The sequence below is a fragment of the Bombina bombina genome, chromosome 1, assembly GCF_027579735.1.
Source record: "Bombina bombina isolate aBomBom1 chromosome 1, aBomBom1.pri, whole genome shotgun sequence".
Lineage (NCBI taxonomy): Eukaryota > Metazoa > Chordata > Amphibia > Anura > Bombinatoridae > Bombina > Bombina bombina.
In genome coordinates, this window is record NC_069499.1 from 645,375,434 (window position 1) to 645,400,704 (window position 25,271).

The window sequence follows — 25,271 nt, forward strand, 5'->3', positions numbered from 1 at the left end:
AAATTGATTATTTATTATAATATATAAAATTAAAACCTCATAAAAAACAAAGGGTACTACTAAGTTACAACAGTTTCTTGTTTAAGAATCAATCACATGCAAAAAATATGCAAAAAATAAGCAAAAATAAGCAAACATATATGGCAGGATTTGTATCCTCAATTACAACAAGGTTTTTATACCAAACTATAGACCTTCACAACAACCAGACTCAACGACTGGTCAATGCTATTATGCACCGTATGTGTCAATATAAATTCACACCATATACGTATATGTGCGTGAACAGGAGACAGTTACGATCTATGTTTCAGAATATTAAGATACAAATAATTCTGAGTACTAAAAACGGTGATCTAATATGTAAATGTGACGATATAAAACGTGTAAAAATAGTGTTAATTTTAAAAAATCACATGGAAAAAGATCAGAGACTCTGAAAAAAGTAAAATGAGACAAAACCGGTTTGTCAAAAATGTGAATTAGATAACAGGGTGATATAAGCAAAAATAACGACCAAAATGTGCAGAAAAGTGATCAATGTTGTGCAAGAAAGGTGCTTCTGTGCTTGACTCCTAATAAACAATAGTGTCTGACTCCAATGGATTGCTAACAATTGACAAATCCAATCAATATATCTTTGCAATAATAACACATGAAAACATAAAAAACATATCTAAAAAGCAAATGGCCAATAATAAAAGTCCTAAAATATTGTCCAGTTTAAAGTCCAATATTGTTGGTCCACACTGGTATGGGACTGGAGGGAGAAAAAAACCAAATCAACTTTGGATTGTATCCTGATCCAGAGTCCTAATACTTGCTGGATGAATCTGTGAAAAAACAGAAAGAATACCTCACATAAAGGGCCTCTAGGGTGAAGTTCAAATGGTATCAAACTTACCCCCAAAGCCAAAATTCCTGGTACTGGTGTAGCCTCACAAACCTCTACGCGTTTCGGCCCTGCAGCGGGGCCTTTTTCAAGATTAGAAAAAGGCCCCGCTGCAGGGCCGAAACGCGTAGAGGTTTGTGAGGCTACACCAGTACCAGGAATTTTGGCTTTGGGGGTAAGTTTGATACCATTTGAACTTCACCCTAGAGGCCCTTTATGTGAGGTATTCTTTCTGTTTTTTCACAGATTCATCCAGCAAGTATTAGGACTCTGGATCAGGATACAATCCAAAGTTAATTTGGTTTTTTTCTCCCTCCAGTCCCATACCAGTGTGGACCAACAATATTGGACTTTAAACTGGACAATATTTTAGGACTTTTATTATTGGCCATTTGCTTTTTAGATATGTTTTTTATGTTTTCATGTGTTATTATTGCAAAGATATATTGATTGGATTTGTCAATTGTTAGCAATCCATTGGAGTCAGACACTATTGTTTATTAGGAGTCAAGCACAGAAGCACCTTTCTTGCACAACATTGATCACTTTTCTGCACATTTTGGTCGTTATTTTTGCTTATATCACCCTGTTATCTAATTCACATTTTTGACAAACCGGTTTTGTCTCATTTTACTTTTTTCAGAGTCTCTGATCTTTTTCCATGTGATTTTTTAAAATTAACACTATTTTTACACGTTTTATATCGTCACATTTACATATTAGATCACCGTTTTTAGTACTCAGAATTATTTGTATCTTAATATTCTGAAACATAGATCGTAACTGTCTCCTGTTCACGCACATATGCGTATATGGTGTGAATTTATATTGACACATACGGTGCATAATAGCATTGACCAGTCGTTGAGTCTGGTTGTTGTGAAGGTCTATAGTTTGGTATAAAAACCTTGTTGTAATTGAGGATACAAATCCTGCCATATATGTTTGCTTATTTTTGCTTATTTTTTGCATATTTTTTGCATGTGATTGATTCTTAAACAAGAAACTGTTGTAACTTAGTAGTACCCTTTGTTTTTTATGAGGTTTTAATATTATATATTATAATAAATAATCAATTTTAGTACATAACCCACCCTGAGTGTGATCCCTGATTGTACCTAAGCCATAGGCGCTCCTATTTATCTTTCTTGGAAAAAGGGGGGTAGCCTTGCCTACAGGTATTTAAGGTGTAGTACTGCTGGCAGTGTCAAACTAACCTTTGTTTTTTGTTTCCCACCCTCCCTCCCTAGAAGCCATGAAGGTAGAAATAACAAACAACTCGAAGAGGTCACTAAATCGGAGAGCAGTACCAGCAAGGTTAGGGGCAAGATTTAGCTAGTTGGTCGAGTCGACGTAAGACCACACATGCTCCTCATTATGGGGAAGAATACAGCTGCAGTGGAAGGTGGCAGGTGACTCGTGTGGTCTATGTCAGCCGGAAAATAAGTTCATATGCACCTGTTTTTAAGTATTCGATATGTGATTTTTGCTATTGCGGTGAAATTCTGGTCTGGCACATGGACGGGGCAGCGAGGGGATGGGAAGAGCCTGTGACATGCACGTGAGTGGTGATCCGGTGGTCTATCTACTGGGTGGGCTATGCTGCGGGTTATCCTTACCCCTTTCTACCCTACCACAGGGAGGTTTGTGGTCCTCCCCCTGATAAGTGGACCCAAAGTTTAGATTGTGGTCAAATGCTGGCTCATTTTTAAGAGAATGTTAATTTTGTTGATGATGGCAACTTTTTGCTCTCCTCTCTAAAACAGCCACTTGGTGGCAAAAATTAATTAAATAGTAACTTTTCCAATTTTCTTCAAAAATTCTTTTATTGCGTCTTTATTTTAAGTCAATACATCGGGTAATGGGTAAATGGGTTTATTTAGTGTTTAAGATGGTGAATGGGAAGCAACTAGAAGCATCCAAGACCTTAAAAGAAAATTAAATGTGCATGGGTGCATTTCATTTTGAAATAGAAAATTGATTCAAGTAAAAGTTATTTCTGTTCTTCATTGGCATAAGCAGATATACTGTGAGGTCCTGTGCACCAGTATATAAGCTCAGATAGCTGGTGTTGAAGTGTATTATGTCTGTGAAGACTTAATTTGTGTCAAACTGGTGCACAAAGCCTCATAGCACCATCTATTGGTTGTTCAAATTACTGTTTACATTCCAGAACCAAACACAGCGCCATCTATTGGTTGTTCAAATTACTGTTTACATTCCAGAACCAAACACAGCGCCATCTATTGGTTGTTAAAATTACTGTTTATATTCCAGAACTAAACACAGCGCCATCTATTGGTTGTTCAAATTAATGTTTACATTCCAGAACCAAACACAGCACCATCTATTGGTTGTTCAAATTACTGTTTACAATCCAGAACCAAACACAGCGCCATCTATTGGTTGTTCAATTTACTGTTTACATTCCAGAACCAAACACAGTGCCATCTATTGGTTGCTTACATTTACATTTCTGCAAAATAATAAGGATTACTCCTGGAAAGCTAAAATACATTATTATTTCCAATTTTGCCCGTCTTGCAATTTAAGGTAAAAAATGGCATTTATAAAATATCTAACCATAAAAATACAGAGCTCCCGACTGTCCTATATATTGCATGATTGTCACTGTGTGGGACTTTGTAATGATGTCGCTCTTGCATCTTCCCCTTCTGGGCAAATGTCGCTGGTAACAAAACCAGGTACTGATCTGGCTCTGCCTGACCTAACTCTACCCTCTATACGCCCACCCTGCACTTGGCATACCTACTATTGTGTCTCTTTTGTAAGGGCTTCACCCACAAAATACCTCTCTCATCTCCCAGCCTCAGAGAGACTATGGCTGGGAGATATGGAAATGTTAAATACATCACAATATTACATAACCATTTCTAATATCCCAGGGGGTGACTTTAACCTATTTTGACAACCTACACATACTGCTACTTCTCCCCTAACTGACTCAATATAGCTAAACATGAAGACAACAAAAAAACCCCAAACGGAAAATAGAGGCTCCAAAACTCATTTACACTTTACAAATTGTTATCTAAATTTACACTCATACATTTATTTAGCTTATTTCTTTTCCTGTATTTCTATTAGTTAGAAAATAAGATCTATACATCTTCACATTGACAACACAATACATGAGGCTAGGGGTGCCGCCAGGTGATCATTACTGCTATGGCCGCTATAAGGACAGGAATCTACTTATTGCCAGGATCTCACTCTATTAAATGGGGGTCTTATCCTTATCTGATCCAATGCTGTGAGATATTTGTGATAATTACGGCCTCATAAGGACCACTTGTCTGAGAGAGCAGCATACGTTTCTTGATGTATTAAAGGGATAGTAAACCCAAACATTTTCTTTTGTGATTCAGACAGAACGCAGCATTTTAAAAACGTTTCCAATGTTCTTCTATTATCAAATATGATTTGTTGCTATAATATTCCGTGTTGAAGAGATACCTAGATAGGCATCTGGAGCATTTCATGGCAGGAAATAGTGCTCTTGCAAATGGATAACATTCTTGTAATACTACTGCTGCCATTTAGTGCTCCAGAAATGGGCTGGCTCCTAAGCATACATCCCTGCTTTACAAAAAAGATACCAAGAGAACAATTGACAATAGAAGTAAATTTGAAAGTTGTTTAAAATCCTATGATCTATCTGAATCGTGAAAGAAACATTTTGGGTTTCATTTCCCTTTACTGAGGGCAACATAAGGAGGACAATATATATGGGATATGTCCCTTTTATATAGTTCCATATGATCACTGTTGTGATGGTGATAACCAGATACTTATCTTACCATATAAATCCTTAAAAAGAAGATTCACTTGGCACATTATAGCGCTTATATTGGGTTACAGTGCCCCCTATTAAAGCCCATGGTACAGTAAAATTATCACCTAACATTAAGAGTTCCAGGGGTGCAGATAAAAGAGTCATTTTAAGGAGTAGTTATCCCCCCCCCGTGATATATACAAACCTCATTATTAAAAGTTTATATAGATCCTAAGGTTTTTATTTCCCAATAGAGGGCACTGTGTAACAAGAGCTACATTCATAGTTCTCTGCAGTTAAGTGATACAGCAACCCCTTGGCTTCAGTAATACACAAATTGCATGATCCAATAACTAAAAGCATAGTAAATGTTTTCACTAAAATATTGCTTTAAAAAGATACACAGGATATTTAAGATGATAATATAGGCAATCTTCATATATAAATGACATGAGAGTGTATGTAGAACTATATAAGTTTTATGTGATCTAGTGCAGTTTAGAAGTGCTATTATGTTGATGAAGAAAAAAACACTCAACCAAGGATCACTCTACATACAATCTTCTTATTCACCGCTAGGAAATATGGGTAGGGGAGAAATTTAGGAAATAAGATTTACTGTATAATATTATGATTAATGAAAAGGTTTTGTAAAATATGGGTTTTAAGGCAGAATGGTTTAAAAATAAGTTTCCTTATGGCATTTGTTCAAGTGCATATGTGTGTGTGTGTGTGTGTTTCTCTCCACGAGTCAAAGGAAAGGAGTGTAGGGCCTATCAATGAGATAGTTTTTATTATAGCTATAAGAATGCGTTTGGGCGGCGAAGCTAGGATGCTCTGTAAGCCTTAAAAGCGCATGTTCTGGGGCACGATAAGGTTAGTGTCTCTCCTTGCACTGCTGCAGGTATGGGACACAAAGACTTTATTAAAGGGACATGAAACCCCACAATTTTCTTTCATGATTTAGGTAGAACATACCATTTTAAACAACTTTCCAGTTTACTTCTTTTATCAAATTTGCTTCATTCTCTTGGTATCATTTAATGAAGGAGCAGCATTGCACTACTGCTTTCTAACTGAACACATGGTAGAGCCAATGACAATCGGTAACTATATATGCAGTCACCAATTAGCAGCTAGAACCTAGGTTCTCTGCTGCTCCTGAGCTCACCTAGATAATCCTTTCAGCAAAGGATAACAAGAGAAGGAAGCAAATTAAGTAATAAAAGTAAATTGGAAAGTTGTTTAAAATTGCATGCTCTTTCTGAATCATGAAAGAAAAAAAAATATATATAGGGTTTCGTGTCCCTTTAATACCAGTTCATTCAGCACCAGTGTACAAGTGCAGGCTGCCAGGCTTCACACCAAAAGCCCAAACATGCATCAAAAAAACCCCAACAATATGCAGCAGCATTGTAGTGATAGTGAGTTCCAATACATTTCCTATCACTGCAGTGCTGCTGCATATTGGATTTTTTGTCACAAAGACTTTATCACAGATGTGTTTCACCTTGCTCACTGCTTTACTGGGCATAGGATCATAGGTTAAAGTGTGCAAATGTTGGGAACACAAGGTACATGTTAAAGGGTCATGAAACTCCTAATTTTTCTTTAGGATTTAGAAAGAGTATACCATTTTAAACAACTTTCTAATTTACTTTTATCACCTAATATGCTTCATTCAATCGATATCCTTTGCTGAAAAGCATATCTAGATAGGCTCAGTAGCTGCTGATTGGTGGCTGCACATAGATGCCTCATGTGATTGGCTCACCCATGTGCATTGCTATTTCTTCAACAAAAGATATCTGAAGAATGAAGCAAATTAGATAACAGAAGTAAATTGGAAAGTTGTTTAAAATTGAATCCTCTATCTGCATCATGAAATAATTTTTTGGGGTTTAATGTCCCTTTAAGGCACAAACCCTTAGGCAGCAAATACTCCATAGGATTTCATAGGAAACAACGAACAAAACTTACAGCCTTTGTGAAGATCTCTTGAAAGCTGCTGGCGCTGTTGTGCTACTCCCGGTGCAGGGGAGGTAACATGCTCAGGTTTCGTTAGATCTCAAGGAGAACAGGAATGAGGGGCATGCATAAGAGCGGTGCTGTTATTTCATTGCCGGCGGCCATCTTAGTTAAGGTCGCCGGCACAGTGGTGAAAGGTGAGGAGAGAGCGCAGGAGCCCTTCGGACTTTGGTGCCCCCCCAGCACTTGGGCCCTGGTGCTGCTGCACCAACGGTAGTTCCATCCTTGGGAAATCCCAAGCCTAGGTTGCAGAATTTGCTTTGGGTCCCTCTAGAAAGAGTGAGAAAAGCACAATATTTAACACAAAAGCAAGCAAGGAAGTGTTTAATGTCTCTTTAAGGAAATAAAATTGAATAACATTTGCAAAACAAATTTTTATCTTGGAAATTCAGTTTGCAATCAGTTAAGTAATAGGGAATGCAGCATAGAAACCCAACAGCCAGACCAGGATTTGAACTCTAAACCTTTTGCTTACAAGGCACCTTAGCTATCCACTAGGCCACAACGGAATATCTTGCTGCTTGCTGGCAGGGCCACTACCCATTATTTTCTGGTTTTAAACCATTAATAGAAGAATAGGTGCATAAGCAATAAGTATGTGACTTCCTTTAGGAAAATAAAATAGAATACAATTTCCGGGGGGAAAAAATAAAGAAGAAATAATCTTAAGATAGTTTGTTGTAAACTGCATAGAGAATGACTTGCAACATATAAGAGTAACAACTGGGGGTGGATTCAAACCCTTGACCTTTCACTTACAAAGCTGACATGCTAACCATCGGGCCACATTAACACTTGGAACGTTGAGCCGCTGCACCAATGGTAGTTTTATCCTTGGGAAATCCCAACCCTAGGTTGCAGAATTTGCTTTGGGCCCCTCTAGAAAGAGTGAGAAAAGCACAATTTTTAACACAAAAGCAAGGAAGTGTTTAATGTCTCTTTAAGGAAATAAAATTGAATAACATTTGCAAAATAAATTTTTATCTTGGGAATTCATTTTGCAATATATTAAGTAGAAGGGCAGGCAGCATGGAAACCCAACAGCAAGACCGGGATTTGAACTCTAAACCTCTCGCTTGCAAGGGAACTCATCTATCCGCTAGGCCACAATGGAATATCTTGCTGCTCTTTGCTTGCAGGGCCACTACCCATTATTTTCTGGTTTTAGACCATTAATAGAAGAATAGGTGCAAAAGCAATAAGTATGTGACTTCCTTTAGGAAAATAAAATAGAATACAATTTCTGGGGGGGGGGGGGGGGAATAAAGAAATAATAGTTGGTTTTTTTTTAACTACATAGAGAATGACATGCAACACATAAGATTTGCACCTGGGGGTGGATTCAAACCCACAACCTTTCACTTAGAAAGCTGACATGCTAACCATCGGGCCACATTAGAAGCACAGTGGTAAGGGACGGCAGGAAAAGTAGCCATCACTTTTATGATTTTAGCCCTATCATGGCACAAACAGTGTAGAAGTAAAGTGATTATTTGACACTAAGGACATTGAACATCTCTTCTTTTTGCTTAAATATTGTTCTTTCCCCATACTCCCTAAAGAGGTAAAAAAGCTAATTCCGTTACTTGCTAATGCAGCAGATCAAATAGCGGTTTTAGGCAGTTTGCAGCATTTTGAAAAGATGGGTGGCAGAACACAACATCAAGGGGTTTTTAATTTCTCTTTAAGGAAATAAAACAGAACTACATTGGCAAAAGCACAAATACCACTTAAATGCAATTTTTAACCCTAAATGAAAAGCAAAGCAGGCGGAGAGCAGCAGAAGCTAGATTCAAACCACTAACCTTCAGCTTGCTAGGCTACTAAGCTAACCAGTGGACCACTTCTTCAGGCTGTGGAGAAGCAGGCCGGTCCATTACCCATGATTTTCATTTTCCAGTCAGGTGAGTCAACCTGACTCTATCTATAAACATATAGCTGCTGTGGAGCAGTGGTAAGGTTACCGGTTAGCATGCTCAAGGCCAGTGGTTCGAATCCACCCTACGGCTACCATTTCCATGGCATACCTGCCATCCATCAATTGGTCTGCAATAAACACCCGTTTAAAACATTCCATATCTCAGGGGTATAATAATAATAACTGTATGGTATAACATAGTCAATATGGGTTAAAATATGCATTGGGAAAATTACAAATCTGGAAGAGGAGTGGGTGAGACTGCAAATGGGGGAGGGGTCTGGATAAGAAGGGGGAGGGGTCTGGATAAGAAAGGGGAGGGGTCTGAGGATCAGAAGCGGAGAATAGGGGAGGAGATTGGGGGGAATTGAAGGTGGAGGGAGGAGCCTGGATAGGAAAGTGGGGAGGGGTGGAGGGAGGAGCCTGGATAGGAAAGTGGGGAGGGGTCTGGATAAGAAAAAGACACTAAATAGGGAGGGACTGGGTTGGGAAGATAAAAGGGGGAGACAGGGATTGAGGGCTCTGGAGGGGGAAGGACAATATGGAGGGAGGAGCCTGGATAAGAAAAAGACACTAATAGGGAGGGACTGGGTTGGGAAGATAAAAGGGGGAGACAGGGAATGAGGGCTCCAAAGGGGTAGGGGGAAGGACAATAGAGGGGAGGAGAAAAGGATGTGGAGGGAGGAGTCTGGATGGGAAAAATGGGGAGGAATCGGTATGGGAATGAGGGAGATGGAGGGAAAGGATAATAGGAGCAGAGAAGGTGGAGAGAGGAGTATGGATAGGAAAATGGGGAGGGATCTTGAGGGGAAAGGATAATAGGGGGAGGAGAAAGGGTTAAGAAAAAACAGGATGGGGTTAGTGGAGAGGGGGAGGGAATCGGTTCAGGAAAAATAGGAGGGGAGGAGACTAGGGCTTAAAAAAAGGAGGAGGAGTACCTTGTGGAAGGGATAGGAAGAGGAGGGGCCTGAATGGAAAAAAATAGTAGGAGGAGGAGCCCGGTTGAAGAAAATTTTAAGGAGCCTTGGTTCTTACCAAGGAGCATGCTAATTTTACTTCTTTGTGATACCTGTGCTAAAGGTAGCGCAGCCTGGATATCAGAAGTGACCATGCAGGGGTTTTGGCACCATGACCCCTGGGGAACCATTCCTGTAACCTGACTTAAAGGGGCAGTCAAGTCCAAAAAAACCTTTCATGATTTAAATAGGGCAATTTTAGACAACTTTCCAATTTACTTTTATCACCAACTTTGTTTTGTTCTCTTGGTATTCTTAGTTGAAAGCTAAACCTAGGAGGTTCATATGCCAATTTCTTGGACCTTGAAGGCCGCCACTAATCTAAATGCATGTTGACAGTTTTTCACCACTAGAGGGCGTTAGTTCATGTGTTTCATATAGATACCATTGAGCTCATGTAAGTGAATTTAACGAGGAGTGAGCACTTTAAATGGCTAAAATGCAAGTTTGTCAAAAGAACTGAAATAAGAGGGCAGTCTGCAGAGGCTTAGATACAAGGTAATTACAGAGGTAAAAAGTATATTTATATAACAGTATTGGTAATGCAAAACTGGGGAATGGGTAATTAAGGGATTATCTATCTCTTAAAACAACAAAAATTCTGGTGTTGACTGTCCCGTTAAGGACAGATTTATTGGCTGCTGACCTCTGATAAAGAATGTTTGACAATTGTTTTAGCTGTTCCCGAAGCCTTGACGTCTGTTTCCTGATGGAACCTCTGACATTAAACTTAAGCCTGGCAATCGACAACTAAGTGGGAATAAGTAGAGTCTGGAGTGGGAGGGCTCTGGATGGGATAACAATTGGGAAAGGGGTTTAATTGTTAAGATAAAAGAATGTGGATTGGTAGGGGCAGGATCTTGATGGAAAAAATAGGATGTAGAGAGGGTCTGGATGAGAAAAGCAGGATGTGGATCTAGAGGGGAGGTGGCCTGATGATCTGAGGAGGAGGAGGGATCGGTTTGTTAAAATACAATATGGCGTCGATGGGGAAAGGGTTCTAGTTGGGGGAAAAATAGGATGTAGGTAAGGGGCACGGATCTGGTTGGGAAAAATAGGAGGGGGGCTGGTCTGGGAAAGAGAAGTGATCTGGTGGGGGAAGGGCCTAGCTTAGGAAAACTCGGAGGGGAAGGGTACTGGAAAAGGAAAAACTGAGGATCTGGGGGGGGGGATCAGGTTGCGAAACAGAGGTCGGGATGGGAAAGGATTGAATGTGGATCGGCACGGCCAGATTGTGATGGAAGACCAGATGGCAATAATAGGGTTTGTAGAGGGGCTTTATGGGCAGGATCCGGCACATCATTTAAAAAGAGGATGCGCTGTCAGAGATGTAGCATTATGTAAAATCAGGATGGGGTGGATGGGTGCATATTTAGCATGGGGTGTAGGGAGAGTATGACTATGGTTGTGACGGAGGATTTGCCCTTTGAAAGGGGGACTGGTTGGAATGTGTAAAGAGCAAGATGAAAATGCACCAGACCTATGTAGAATGGGCTTTGGGAGGCAGAGATATGGAAGGAATCTGTGGGGCAAGATCAGACTTACAATGCGGTTTAGGTGACGGGGTAAAATGTGGGATCTAGTGAGGTAAAAGGGATATAGATATATTGATTGGTTCCTGCATGGTTAGTGGCTTAGGCCCCTGTTACTTTCTCAAATGTTCCACTTTTTGAATGAGAGAAACCCTAAGACTTACTTGAAGTGGCTGACTGGCATTGCCTTTTTCTGAGCTGTTAGTGAAAGAATGTTAAAAGTGAACAGATACAGATTTAATACCCTTATGGCATTTGTTCAAGTGCATATGTGTGTGTGTGTGTGTGTGTGTTTCTCTCCACGAGTCAAAGGAAAGGAGTGTAGGGCCTATCAATGAGATAGTTTTTATTATAGCTATAAGAATGCGTTTGGGCGGCGAAGCTAGGATGCTCTGTAAGCCTTAAAAGCGCATGTTCTGGGGCACGATAAGGTTAGTGTCTCTCCTTGCACTGCTGCAGGTATGGGACACAAAGACTTTATTAAAGGGACATGAAACCCCACAATTTTCTTTCATGATTTAGGTAGAACATACCATTTTAAACAACTTTCCAGTTTACTTCTTTTATCAAATTTGCTTCATTCTCTTGGTATCATTTAATGAAGGAGCAGCATTGCACTACTGCTTTCTAACTGAACACATGGTAGAGCCAATGACAATCGGTAACTATATATGCAGTCACCAATTAGCAGCTAGAACCTAGGTTCTCTGCTGCTCCTGAGCTCACCTAGATAATCCTTTCAGCAAAGGATAACAAGAGAAGGAAGCAAATTAAGTAATAAAAGTAAATTGGAAAGTTGTTTAAAATTGCATGCTCTTTCTGAATCATGAAAGAAAAAAAATATATATAGGGTTTCGTGTCCCTTTAATACCAGTTCATTCAGCACCAGTGTACAAGTGCAGGCTGCCAGGCTTCACACCAAAAGCCCAAACATGCATCAAAAAAACCCCAACAATATGCAGCAGCATTGTAGTGATAGTGAGTTCCAATACATTTCCTATCACTGCAGTGCTGCTGCATATTGGATTTTTTGTCACAAAGACTTTATCACAGATGTGTTTCACCTTGCTCACTGCTTTACTGGGCATAGGATCATAGGTTAAAGTGTGCAAATGTTGGGAACACAAGGTACATGTTAAAGGGTCATGAAACTCCTAATTTTTCTTTAGGATTTAGAAAGAGTATACCATTTTAAACAACTTTCTAATTTACTTTTATCACCTAATATGCTTCATTCAATCGATATCCTTTGCTGAAAAGCATATCTAGATAGGCTCAGTAGCTGCTGATTGGTGGCTGCACATAGATGCCTCATGTGATTGGCTCACCCATGTGCATTGCTATTTCTTCAACAAAAGATATCTGAAGAATGAAGCAAATTAGATAACAGAAGTAAATTGGAAAGTTGTTTAAAATTGAATCCTCTATCTGCATCATGAAATAATTTTTTGGGGTTTAATGTCCCTTTAAGGCACAAACCCTTAGGCAGCAAATACTCCATAGGATTTCATAGGAAACAACGAACAAAACTTACAGCCTTTGTGAAGATCTCTTGAAAGCTGCTGGCGCTGTTGTGCTACTCCCGGTGCAGGGGAGGTAACATGCTCAGGTTTCGTTAGATCTCAAGGAGAACAGGAATGAGGGGCATGCATAAGAGCGGTGCTGTTATTTCATTGCCGGCGGCCATCTTAGTTAAGGTCGCCGGCACAGTGGTGAAAGGTGAGGAGAGAGCGCAGGAGCCCTTCGGACTTTGGTGCCCCCCCAGCACTTGGGCCCTGGTGCTGCTGCACCAACGGTAGTTCCATCCTTGGGAAATCCCAAGCCTAGGTTGCAGAATTTGCTTTGGGTCCCTCTAGAAAGAGTGAGAAAAGCACAATATTTAACACAAAAGCAAGCAAGGAAGTGTTTAATGTCTCTTTAAGGAAATAAAATTGAATAACATTTGCAAAACAAATTTTATCTTGGAAATTCAGTTTGCAATCAGTTAAGTAATAGGGAATGCAGCATAGAAACCCAACAGCCAGACCAGGATTTGAACTCTAAACCTTTTGCTTACAAGGCACCTTAGCTATCCACTAGGCCACAACAGAATATCTTGCTGCTTGCTGGCAGGGCCACTACCCATTATTTTCTGGTTTTAGACCATTAATAGAAGAATAGGTGCATAAGCAATAAGTATGTGACTTCCTTTAGGAAAATAAAATAGAATACAATTTCCGGGGGGAAAAAATAAAGAAGAAATAATCTTAAGATAGTTTGTTGTAAACTGCATAGAGAATGACATGCAACATATAAGAGTAACAACTGGGGGTGGATTCAAACCCTTGACCTTTCACTTACAAAGCTGACATGCTAACCATCGGGCCACATTAACACTTGGAACGTTGAGCCGCTGCACCAATGGTAGTTTTATCCTTGGGAAATCCCAACCCTAGGTTGCAGAATTTGCTTTGGGCCCCTCTAGAAAGAGTGAGAAAAGCACAATTTTTAACACAAAAGCAAGGAAGTGTTTAATGTCTCTTTAAGGAAATAAAATTGAATAACATTTGCAAAATAAATTTTTATCTTGGGAATTCATTTTGCAATATATTAAGTAGAAGGGCAGGCAGCATGGAAACCCAACAGCAAGACCGGGATTTGAACTCTAAACCTCTCGCTTGCAAGGGAACTCATCTATCCGCTAGGCCACAATGGAATATCTTGCTGCTCTTTGCTTGCAGGGCCACTACCCATTATTTTCTGGTTTTAGACCATTAATAGAAGAATAGGTGCAAAAGCAATAAGTATGTGACTTCCTTTAGGAAAATAAAATAGAATACAATTTATGGGGGGGGGGGGGGAATAAAGAAATAATAGTTGTTTTTTTTTTAACTACATAGAGAATGACATGCAACACATAAGATTTGCACCTGGGGGTGGATTCAAACCCACAACCTTTCACTTAGAAAGCTGACATGCTAACCATCGGGCCACATTAGAAGCACAGTGGTAAGGGACGGCAGGAAAAGTAGCCATCACTTTTATGATTTTAGCCCTATCATGGCACAAACAGTGTAGAAGTAAAGTGATTATTTGACACTAAGGACATTGAACATCTCTTCTTTTTGCTTAAATATTGTTCTTTCCCCATACTCCCTAAAGAGGTAAAAAAGCTAATTCCGTTACTTGCTAATGCAGCAGATCAAATAGCGGTTTTAGGCAGTTTGCAGCATTTTGAAAAGATGGGTGGCAGAACACAACATCAAGGGGTTTTTAATTTCTCTTTAAGGAAATAAAACAGAACTACATTGGCAAAAGCACAAATACCACTTAAATGCAATTTTTAACCCTAAATGAAAAGCAAAGCAGGCGGAGAGCAGCAGAAGCTAGATTCAAACCACTAACCTTCAGCTTGCTAGGCTACTAAGCTAACCAGTGGACCACTTCTTCAGGCTGTGGAGAAGCAGGCCGGTCCATTACCCATGATTTTCATTTTCCAGTCAGGTGAGTCAACCTGACTCTATCTATAAACATATAGCTGCTGTGGAGCAGTGGTAAGGTTACCGGTTAGCATGCTCAAGGCCAGTGGTTCGAATCCACCCTACGGCTACCATTTCCATGGCATACCTGCCATCCATCAATTGGTCTGCAATAAACACCCGTTTAAAACATTCCATATCTCAGGGGTATAATAATAATAACTGTATGGTATAACATAGTCAATATGGGTTAAAATATGCATTGGGAAAATTACAAATCTGGAAGAGGAGTGGGTGAGACTGCAAATGGGGGAGGGGTCTGGATAAGAAGGGGAGGGGTCTGGATAAGAAAGGGGAGGGGTCTGAGGATCAGAAGCGGAGAATAGGGGAGGAGATTGGGGGGAATTGAAGGTGGAGGGAGGAGCCTGGATAGGAAAGTGGGGAGGGGTGGAGGGAGGAGCCTGGATAGGAAAGTGGGGAGGGGTCTGGATAAGAAAAAGACACTAAATAGGGAGGGACTGGGTTGGGAAGATAAAAGGGGGAGACAGGGATTGAGGGCTCTGGAGGGGGAAGGACAATATGGAGGGAGGAGCCTGGATAAGAAAAAGACACTAATAGGGAGGGACTGGGTTGGGAAGATAAAAGGGGGAGACAGGGAATGAGGGCTCCAAAGGGGTAGGGGGAAGGACAATAGAGGGGAGGAGAAAAGGATGTGGAGGGAGGAGTCTGGATGGGAAAAATGGGGAGGGATCGGTATGGGAATGAGGGAGATGGAGGGAAAGGATAATAGGAGCAGAGAAGGTGGAGAGAGGAGTATGGATAGGAAAATGGGGAGGGATCTTGAGGGGAAAGGATAATAGGGGGAGGAGAAAGGGTTAAGAAAAACAGGATGGGGTTAGTGGAGAGGGGGAGGGAATCGGTTCAGGAAAAATAGGAGGGGAGGAGACTAGGGCTTAAAAAAAGGAGGAGGAGTACCTTGTGGAAGGGATAGGAAGAGGAGGGGCCTGAATGGAAAAAAATAGTAGGAGGAGGAGCCCGGTTGAAGAAAATTTTAAGGAGCCTTGGTTCTTACCAAGGAGCTTGCTAATTTTACTTCTTTGTGATACCTGTGCTAAAGGTAGCGCAGCCTGGATATCAGAAGTGACCATGCAGGGGTTTTGGCACCATGACCCCTGGGGAACCATTCCTGTAACCTGACTTAAAGGGGCAGTCAAGTCCAAAAAAACCTTTCATGATTTAAATAGGGCAATTTTAGACAACTTTCCAATTTACTTTTATCACCAACTTTGTTTTGTTCTCTTGGTATTCTTAGTTGAAAGCTAAACCTAGGAGGTTCATATGCCAATTTCTTGGACCTTGAAGGCCGCCACTAATCTAAATGCATGTTGACAGTTTTTCACCACTAGAGGGCGTTAGTTCATGTGTTTCATATAGATACCATTGAGCTCATGTAAGTGAATTTAACGAGGAGTGAGCACTTTAAATGGCTAAAATGCAAGTTTGTCAAAAGAACTGAAATAAGAGGGCAGTCTGCAGAGGCTTAGATACAAGGTAATTACAGAGGTAAAAAGTATATTTATATAACAGTATTGGTAATGCAAAACTGGGGAATGGGTAATTAAGGGATTATCTATCTCTTAAAACAACAAAAATTCTGGTGTTGACTGTCCCGTTAAGGACAGATTTATTGGCTGCTGACCTCTGATAAAGAATGTTTGACAATTGTTTTAGCTGTTCCCGAAGCCTTGACGTCTGTTTCCTGATGGAACCTCTGACATTAAACTTAAGCCTGGCAATCGACAACTAAGTGGGAATAAGTAGAGTCTGGAGTGGGAGGGCTCTGGATGGGATAACAATTGGGAAAGGGGTTTAATTGTTAAGATAAAAGAATGTGGATTGGTAGGGGCAGGATCTTGATGGAAAAAATAGGATGTAGAGAGGGTCTGGATGAGAAAAGCAGGATGTGGATCTAGAGGGGAGGTGGCCTGATGATCTGAGGAGGAGGAGGGATCGGTTTGTTAAAATACGATATGGCGTCGATGGGGAAAGGGTTCTAGTTGGGGGAAAAATAGGATGTAGGTAAGGGGGGACGGATCTGGTTGGGAAAAATAGGAGGGGGGCTGGTCTGGGAAAGAGAAGTGATCTGGTGGGGGAAGGGCCTAGCTTAGGAAAACTCGGAGGGGAAGGGTACTGGAAAAGGAAAAACTGAGGATCTGGGGGGGGGGATCAGGTTGCGAAACAGAGGTCGGGATGGGAAAGGATTGAATGTGGATCGGCACGGCCAGATTGTGATGGAAGACCAGATGGCAATAATAGGGTTTGTAGAGGGGCTTTATGGGCAGGATCCGGCACATCATTTAAAAAGAGGATGCGCTGTCAGAGATGTAGCATTATGTAAAATCAGGATGGGGTGGATGGGTGCATATTTAGCATGGGGTGTAGGGAGAGTATGACTATGGTTGTGACGGAGGATTTGCCCTTTGAAAGGGGGACTGGTTGGAATGTGTAAAGAGCAAGATGAAAATGCACCAGACCTATGTAGAATGGGCTTTGGGAGGCAGAGATATGGAAGGAATCTGTGGGGCAAGATCAGACTTACAATGCGGTTTAGGTGACGGGGTAAAATGTGGGATCTAGTGAGGTAAAAGGGATATAGATATATTGATTGGTTCCTGCATGGTTAGTGGCTTAGGCCCCTGTTACTTTCTCAAATGTTCCACTTTTTGAATGAGAGAAACCCTAAGACTTACTTGAAGTGGCTGACTGGCATTGCCTTTTTCTGAGCTGTTAGTGAAAGAATGTTAAAAGTGAACAGATACAGATTTAATACCCTTATGGCATTTGTTCAAGTGCATATGTGTGTGTGTGTGTGTGTGTGTTTCTCTCCACGAGTCAAAGGAAAGGAGTGTAGGGCCTATCAATGAGATAGTTTTTATTATAGCTATAAGAATGCGTTTGGGCGGCGAAGCTAGGATGCTCTGTAAGCCTTAAAAGCGCATGTTCTGGGGCACGATAAGGTTAGTGTCTCTCCTTGCACTGCTGCAGGTATGGGACACAAAGACTTTATTAAAGGGACATGAAACCCCACAATTTTCTTTCATGATTTAGGTAGAACATACAATTTTAAACAACTTTCCAGTTTACTTCTTTTATCAAATTTGCTTCATTCTCTTGGTATCATTTAATGAAGGAGCAGCATTGCACTACTGCTTTCTCACTGAACACATGGTAGAGCCAAAGACAATCGGTAACTATATATGCAGTCACCAATCAGCAGATAGAACCTAGGTTCTCTGCTGCTCCTGAGCTCACCTAGATAATCCTTTCAGCAAAGGATAACAAGAGAAGGAAGCAAATTAAGTAATAAAAGTAAATTGGAAAGTTGTTTAAAATTGCATGCTCTTTCTGAATCATGAAAGAAAAAAAATATATATAGGGTTTCATGTCCCTTTAATACCAGTTCATTCAACACCAGTGTACAAGTGCAGGCTGCCAGGCTTCACACCAAAAGCGCAAACATGCATCAAAAAAACCACAACAATATGCAGCAGCATTGTAGTGATAGTGAGTTCCAATACATTTCCTATCACTGCAGTGCTGCTGCATATTGGATTTTTTGTCACAAAGACTTTATCACAGATGTGTTTCACCTTGCTCACTGCTTTACTGGGCATAGGATCATAGGTTAAAGTGTGCAAATGTTGGGAACACAAGGTACATGTTAAAGGGTCATGAAACTCCTAATTTTTCTTTAGGATTTAGAAAGAGTATACCATTTTAAACAACTTTCTAATTTACTTTTATCACCTAATATGCTTCATTCAATCGATATCCTTTGCTGAAAAGCATATCTAGATAGGCTCAGTAGCTGCTGATTGGTGGCTGCACATAGATGCCTCATGTGATTGGCTCACCCATGTGCATTGCTATTTCTTCAACAAAAGATATCTGAAGAATGAAGCAAATTAGATAACAGAAGTAAATTGGAAAGTTGTTTAAAATTGAATCCTCTATCTGCATCATGAAATAATTTTTTGGGGTTTAATGTCCCTTTAAGGCACAAACCCTTAGGCAGCAAATACTCCATAGGATTTCATAGGAAACAACGAACAAAACTTACAGCCTTTGTGAAGATCTCTTGAAAGCTGCTGGCGCTGTTGTGCTACTCCCGGTGCAGGGGAGGTAACATGCTCAGGTTTCGTTAGATCTCAAGGAGAACAGGAATGAGGGGCATGCATAAGAGCGGTGCTGTTATTTCATTGCCGGCGGCCATCTTAGTTAAGGTCGCCGGCACAGTGGTGAAAGGTGAGGAGAGAGCGCAGGAGCCCTTCGGACTTTGGTGCCCCCCCAGCACTTGGGCCCTGGTGCTGCTGCACCAACGGTAGTTCCATCCTTGGGAAATCCCAAGCCTAGGTTGCAGAATTTGCTTTGGGTCCCTCTAGAAAGAGCGAGAAAAGCACAATATTTAACACAAAAGCAAGCAAGGAAGTGTTTAATGTCTCTTTAAGGAAATAAAATTGAATAACATTTGCAAAACAAATTTTTATGAATTCAGTTTGCAATCAGTTAAGTAATAGGGAATGCAGCATAGAAACCCAACAGCCAGACCAGGATTTGAACTCTAAACCTTTTGCTTACAAGGCGCCTTAGCTATCCACTAGGCCACAACAGAATATCTTGCTGCTTGCTGGCAGGGCCACTACCCATTATTTTCTGGTTTTAGACCATTAATAGAAGAATAGGTGCATAAGCAATAAGTATGTGACTTCCTTTAGGAAAATAAAATAGAATACAATTTCCGGGGGGAAAAAATAAAGAAGAAATAATCTTAAGATAGTTTGTTGTAAACTGCATAGAGAATGACATGCAACATATAAGAGTAACAACTGGGGGTGGATTCAAACCCTTGACCTTTCACTTACAAAGCTGACATGCTAACCATCGGGCCACATTAACACTTGGAACATTGAGCCGCTGCACCAATGGTAGTTTTATCCTTGGGAAATCCCAACCCTAGGTTGCAGAATTTGCTTTGGGCCCCTCTAGAAAGAGTGAGAAAAGCACAATTTTTAACACAAAAGCAAGGAAGTGTTTAATGTCTCTTTAAGGAAATAAAATTGAATAACATTTGCAAAATAAATTTTTATCTTGGGAATTCATTTTGCAATATATTAAGTAGAAGGGCAGGCAGCATGGAAACCCAACAGCAAGACCGGGATTTGAACTCTAAACCTCTCGCTTGCAAGGGAACTCATCTATCCGCTAGGCCACAATGGAATATCTTGCTGCTCTTTGCTGGCAGGGCCACTACCCATTATTTTCTGGTTTTAGACCATTAATAGAAGAATAGGTGCAAAAGCAATAAGTATGTGACTTCCTTTAGGAAAATAAAATAGAATACAATTTATGGGGGGGGGGAATAAAGAAATAATATTTTTTTTTTTTTAACTACATAGAGAATGACATGCAACACATAAGATTTGCACCTGGGGGTGGATTCAAACCCACAACCTTTCACTTAGAAAGCTGACATGCTAACCATCGGGCCACATTAGAAGCACAGTGGTAAAGGACGGCAGGAAAAGTAGCCATCACTTTTATGATTTTAGCCCTATCATGGCACAAACAGTGTAGAAGTAAAGTGATTATTTGACACTAAGGACATTGAACATCTCTTCTTTTTGCTTAAATATTGTTCTTTCCCCATACTCCCTAAAGAGGTAAAAAAGCTAATTCCGTTACTTGCTAATGCAGCAGATCAAATAGCGGTTTTAGGCAGTTTGCAGCATTTTGAAAAGATGGGTGGCAGAACACAACATCAAGGGGTTTTTAATTTCTCTTTAAGGAAATAAAACAGAACTACATTGGCAAAAGCACAAATACCACTTAAATGCAATTTTTAACCCTAAATGAAAAGCAAAGCAGGCGGAGAGCAGCAGAAGCTAGATTCAAACCACTAACCTTCAGCTTGCTAGGCTACTAAGCTAACCAGTGGACCACTTCTTCAGGCTGTGGAGAAGCAGGCCGGTCCATTACCCATGATTTTCATTTTCCAGTCAGGTGAGTCAACCTGACTCTATCTATAAACATATAGCTGCTGTGGAGCAGTGGTAAGGTTACCGGTTAGCATGCTCAAGGCCAGTGGTTCGAATCCACCCTACGGCTACCATTTCCATGGCATACCTGCCATCGATCAATTGGTCTGCAATAACCATAACTCAGGGGTATAATAATAATAACTGTATGGTATAACATAGCCAATATGGGTTAAAATATGCATTGGGAAAATTACAAATCTGGAAGAGGAGTGGGTGAGACTGCATATGGGGGAGGGGTCTGGATAAGAAAGGGGAGGGTCTGGAAAAATGGGGAAAAATAGGGGAGGGGTCTGAGGATCAGAAGCGGAGAATAGGGGAGGAGATTGGGGGAATTGAAGGTGGAGGGAGGAGCCTGGATAGGAAAGTGGGGAGGGGTGGAGGGAGGAGCCTGGATAGGAAAGTGGGGAGGGGTCTGGATAAGAAAAAGACACTAAATAGGGAGCGACTGGGTTGGGAAGATAAAAGGGGGAGACAGGGATTGAGGGCTCTGGAGGGGGAAGGACAATATGGAGGGAGGAGCCAGGATAAGAAAAAGACACTAATAGGGAGGGACTGGGTTGGGAAGATAAAAGGGGGAGACAGGGAATTAGGGCTCCAAAGGGGTAGGGGGAAGGACAATAGAGGGGAGGAGAAAAGGATGTGGAGGGAGGAGTCTGGATGGGAAAAATGGGGAGGTATGGGAATGAGGGAGATGGAGGGAAAGGATAATAGGTGGAGAGAGGAGTATGGATAGGAAAATGGGGAGGGATCTTGAGGGGAAAGGATAATAGGGGGAGGAGAAAGGGTTAAGAAAAACAGGATGGGGTTAGTGGAGAGGGGGAGGGAATCGGTTCAGGAAAAATAGGAGGGGAGGAGACTAGGGCTTAAAAAAAGGAGGAGGAGTACCTTGTGGAAGGGATAGGAAGAGGAGGGGCCTGAATGGAAAAAAATAGTAGGAGGAGGAGCCCGGTTGAAGAAAATTTTAAGGAGCCTTGGTTCTTACCAAGGAGCTTGCTAATTTTACTTCTTTGTGATACCTGTGCTAAAGGTAGCGCAGCCTGGATATCAGAAGTGACCATGCAGGGGTTTTGGCACCATGACCCCTGGGGAACCATTCCTGTAACCTGACTTAAAGGGGCAGTCAAGTCCAAAAAAACCTTTCATGATTTAAATAGGGCAATTTTAGACAACTTTCCAATTTACTTTTATCACCAACTTTGTTTTGTTCTCTTGGTATTCTTAGTTGAAAGCTAAACCTAGGAGGTTCATATGCCAATTTCTTGGACCTTGAAGGCCGCCACTAATCTAAATGCATGTTGACAGTTTTTCACCACTAGAGGGCGTTAGTTCATGTGTTTCATATAGATACCATTGAGCTCATGTAAGTGAATTTAACGAGGAGTGAGCACTTTAAATGGCTAAAATGCAAGTTTGTCAAAAGAACTGAAATAAGAGGGCAGTCTGCAGAGGCTTAGATACAAGGTAATTACAGAGGTAAAAAGTATATTTATATAACAGTATTGGTAATGCAAAACTGGGGAATGGGTAATTAAGGGATTATCTATCTCTTAAAACAACAAAAATTCTGGTGTTGACTGTCCCGTTAAGGACAGATTTATTGGCTGCTGACCTCTGATAAAGAATGTTTGACAATTGTTTTAGCTGTTCCCGAAGCCTTGACGTCTGTTTCCTGATGGAACCTCTGACATTAAACTTAAGCCTGGCAATCGACAACTAAGTGGGAATAAGTAGAGTCTGGAGTGGGAGGGCTCTGGATGGGATAACAATTGGGAAAGGGGTTTAATTGTTAAGATAAAAGAATGTGGATTGGTAGGGGCAGGATATTGATGGAAAAAATAGGATGTAGAGAGGGTCTGGATGAGAAAAGCAGGATGTGGATCTAGAGGGGAGGTGGCCTGATGATCTGAGGAGGAGGAGGGATCGGTTTGTTAAAATACGATATGGCGTCGATGGGGAAAGGGTTCTAGTTGGGGGAAAAATAGGATGTAGGTAAGGGGGACGGATCTGGTTGGGAAAAATAGGAGGGGGGCTGGTCTGGGAAAGAGAAGTGATCTGGTGGGGGAAGGGCCTAGCTTAGGAAAACTCGGAGGGGAAGGGTACTGGAAAAGGAAAAACTGAGGATCTGGGGGGGGGGATCAGGTTGCGAAACAGAGGTCGGGATGGGAAAGGATTGAATGTGGATCGGCACGGCCAGATTGTGATGGAAGACCAGATGGCAATAATAGGGTTTGTAGAGGGGCTTTATGGGCAGGATCCGGCACATCATTTAAAAAGAGGATGCGCTGTCAGAGATGTAGCATTATGTAAAATCAGGATGGGGTGGATGGGTGCATATTTAGCATGGGGTGTAGGGAGAGTATGACTATGGTTGTGACGGAGGATTTGCCCTTTGAAAGGGGGACTGGTTGGAATGTGTAAAGAGCAAGATGAAAATGCACCAGACCTATGTAGAATGGGCTTTGGGAGGCAGAGATATGGAAGGAATCTGTGGGGCAAGATCAGACTTACAATGCGGTTTAGGTGACGGGGTAAAATGTGGGATCTAGTGAGGTAAAAGGGATATAGATATATTGATTGGTTCCTGCATGGTTAGTGGCTTAGGCCCCTGTTACTTTCTCAAATGTTCCACTTTTTGAATGAGAGAAACCCTAAGACTTACTTGAAGTGGCTGACTGGCATTGCCTTTTTCTGAGCTGTTAGTGAAAGAATGTTAAAAGTGAACAGATACAGATTTAATACCCTTATGGCATTTGTTCAAGTGCATATGTGTGTGTGTGTGTGTGTGTGTTTCTCTCCACGAGTCAAAGGAAAGGAGTGTAGGGCCTATCAATGAGATAGTTTTTATTATAGCTATAAGAATGCGTTTGGGCGGCGAAGCTAGGATGCTCTGTAAGCCTTAAAAGCGCATGTTCTGGGGCACGATAAGGTTAGTGTCTCTCCTTGCACTGCTGCAGGTATGGGACACAAAGACTTTATTAAAGGGACATGAAACCCCACAATTTTCTTTCATGATTTAGGTAGAACATACCATTTTAAACAACTTTCCAGTTTACTTCTTTTATCAAATTTGCTTCATTCTCTGGGTATCATTTAATGAAGGAGCAGCATTGCACTACTGCTTTCTCACTGAACACATGGATGAGCCAAAGACAATCGGTAACTATATATGCAGCCACCAATCAGCAGATAGAACCTAGGTTCTCTGCTGCTCCTGAGCTCACCTAGATAATCCTTTCAGCAAAGGATAACAAGAGAAGGAAGCAAATTAAGTAATAAAAGTAAATTGGAAAGTTGTTTAAAATTGCATGCTCTTTCTGAATCATGAAAGAAAAAAAAATATATAGGGTTTTGTGTCCCTTTAATACCAGTTCATTCACACCAGTGTACAAGTGCAGGCTGCCAGGCTTCACACCAAAAGCGCAAACATGCATCAAAAAAACCACAACAATATGCAGCAGCATTGTAGTGATAGTGAGTTCCAATACATTTCCTATCACTGCAGTGCTGCTGCATATTGGATTTTTTGTCACAAAGACTTTATCACAGATGTGTTTCACCTTGCTCACTGCTTTACTGGGCATAGGATCATAGGTTAAAGTGTGCAAATGTTGGGAACACAAGGTACATGTTAAAGGGTCATGAAACTCCTAATTTTTCTTTAGGATTTAGAAAGAGTATACCATTTTAAACAACTTTCTAATTTACTTTTATCACCTAATATGCTTCATTCAATCGATATCCTTTGCTGAAAAGCATATCTAGATAGGCTCAGTAGCTGCTGATTGGTGGCTGCACATAGATGCCTCATGTGATTGGCTCACCCATGTGCATTGCTATTTCTTCAACAAAAGATATCTGAAGAATGAAGCAAATTAGATAACAGAAGTAAATTGGAAAGTTGTTTAAAATTGAATCCTCTATCTGCATCATGAAATAATTTTTTGGGGTTTAATGTCCCTTTAAGGCACAAACCCTTAGGCAGCAAATACTCCATAGGATTTCATAGGAAACAACGAACAAAACTTACAGCCTTTGTGAAGATCTCTTGAAAGCTGCTGGCGCTGTTGTGCTACTCCCGGTGCAGGGGAGGTAACATGCTCAGGTTTCGTTAGATCTCAAGGAGAACAGGAATGAGGGGCATGCATAAGAGCGGTGCTGTTATTTCATTGCCGGCGGCCATCTTAGTTAAGGTCGCCGGCACAGTGGTGAAAGGTGAGGAGAGAGCGCAGGAGCCCTTCGGACTTTGGTGCCCCCCCAGCACTTGGGCCCTGGTGCTGCTGCACCAACGGTAGTTCCATCCTTGGGAAATCCCAAGCCTAGGTTGCAGAATTTGCTTTGGGTCCCTCTAGAAAGAGCGAGAAAAGCACAATATTTAACACAAAAGCAAGCAAGGAAGTGTTTAATGTCTCTTTAAGGAAATAAAATTGAATAACATTTGCAAAACAAATTTTTATATTCAGTTTGCAATCAGTTAAGTAATAGGGAATGCAGCATAGAAACCCAACAGCCAGACCAGGATTTGAACTCTAAACC

The 25,271-nt window shown here is 41.1% G+C and overlaps 1 long non-coding RNA gene across 1 annotated transcript in view; it reads right to left on the reverse strand.

The window, feature by feature from the left end:
* Positions 1 to 6,552: 6,552 nt before the first annotated feature.
* The window catches only part of LOC128639150 (uncharacterized), a 30,250-nt gene continuing 11,531 nt past the window's right edge, over positions 6,553 to 25,271 (reverse strand). The window contains exons 3-6 of the long non-coding RNA XR_008399146.1: positions 24,766 to 25,083; positions 18,761 to 19,078; positions 12,717 to 13,034; positions 6,553 to 6,986 (exon numbers count right to left, since the gene is read on the reverse strand). This is a non-coding gene — a long non-coding RNA (uncharacterized LOC128639150). The remainder of the gene's footprint in view (positions 6,987 to 12,716; positions 13,035 to 18,760; positions 19,079 to 24,765; positions 25,084 to 25,271) is intronic.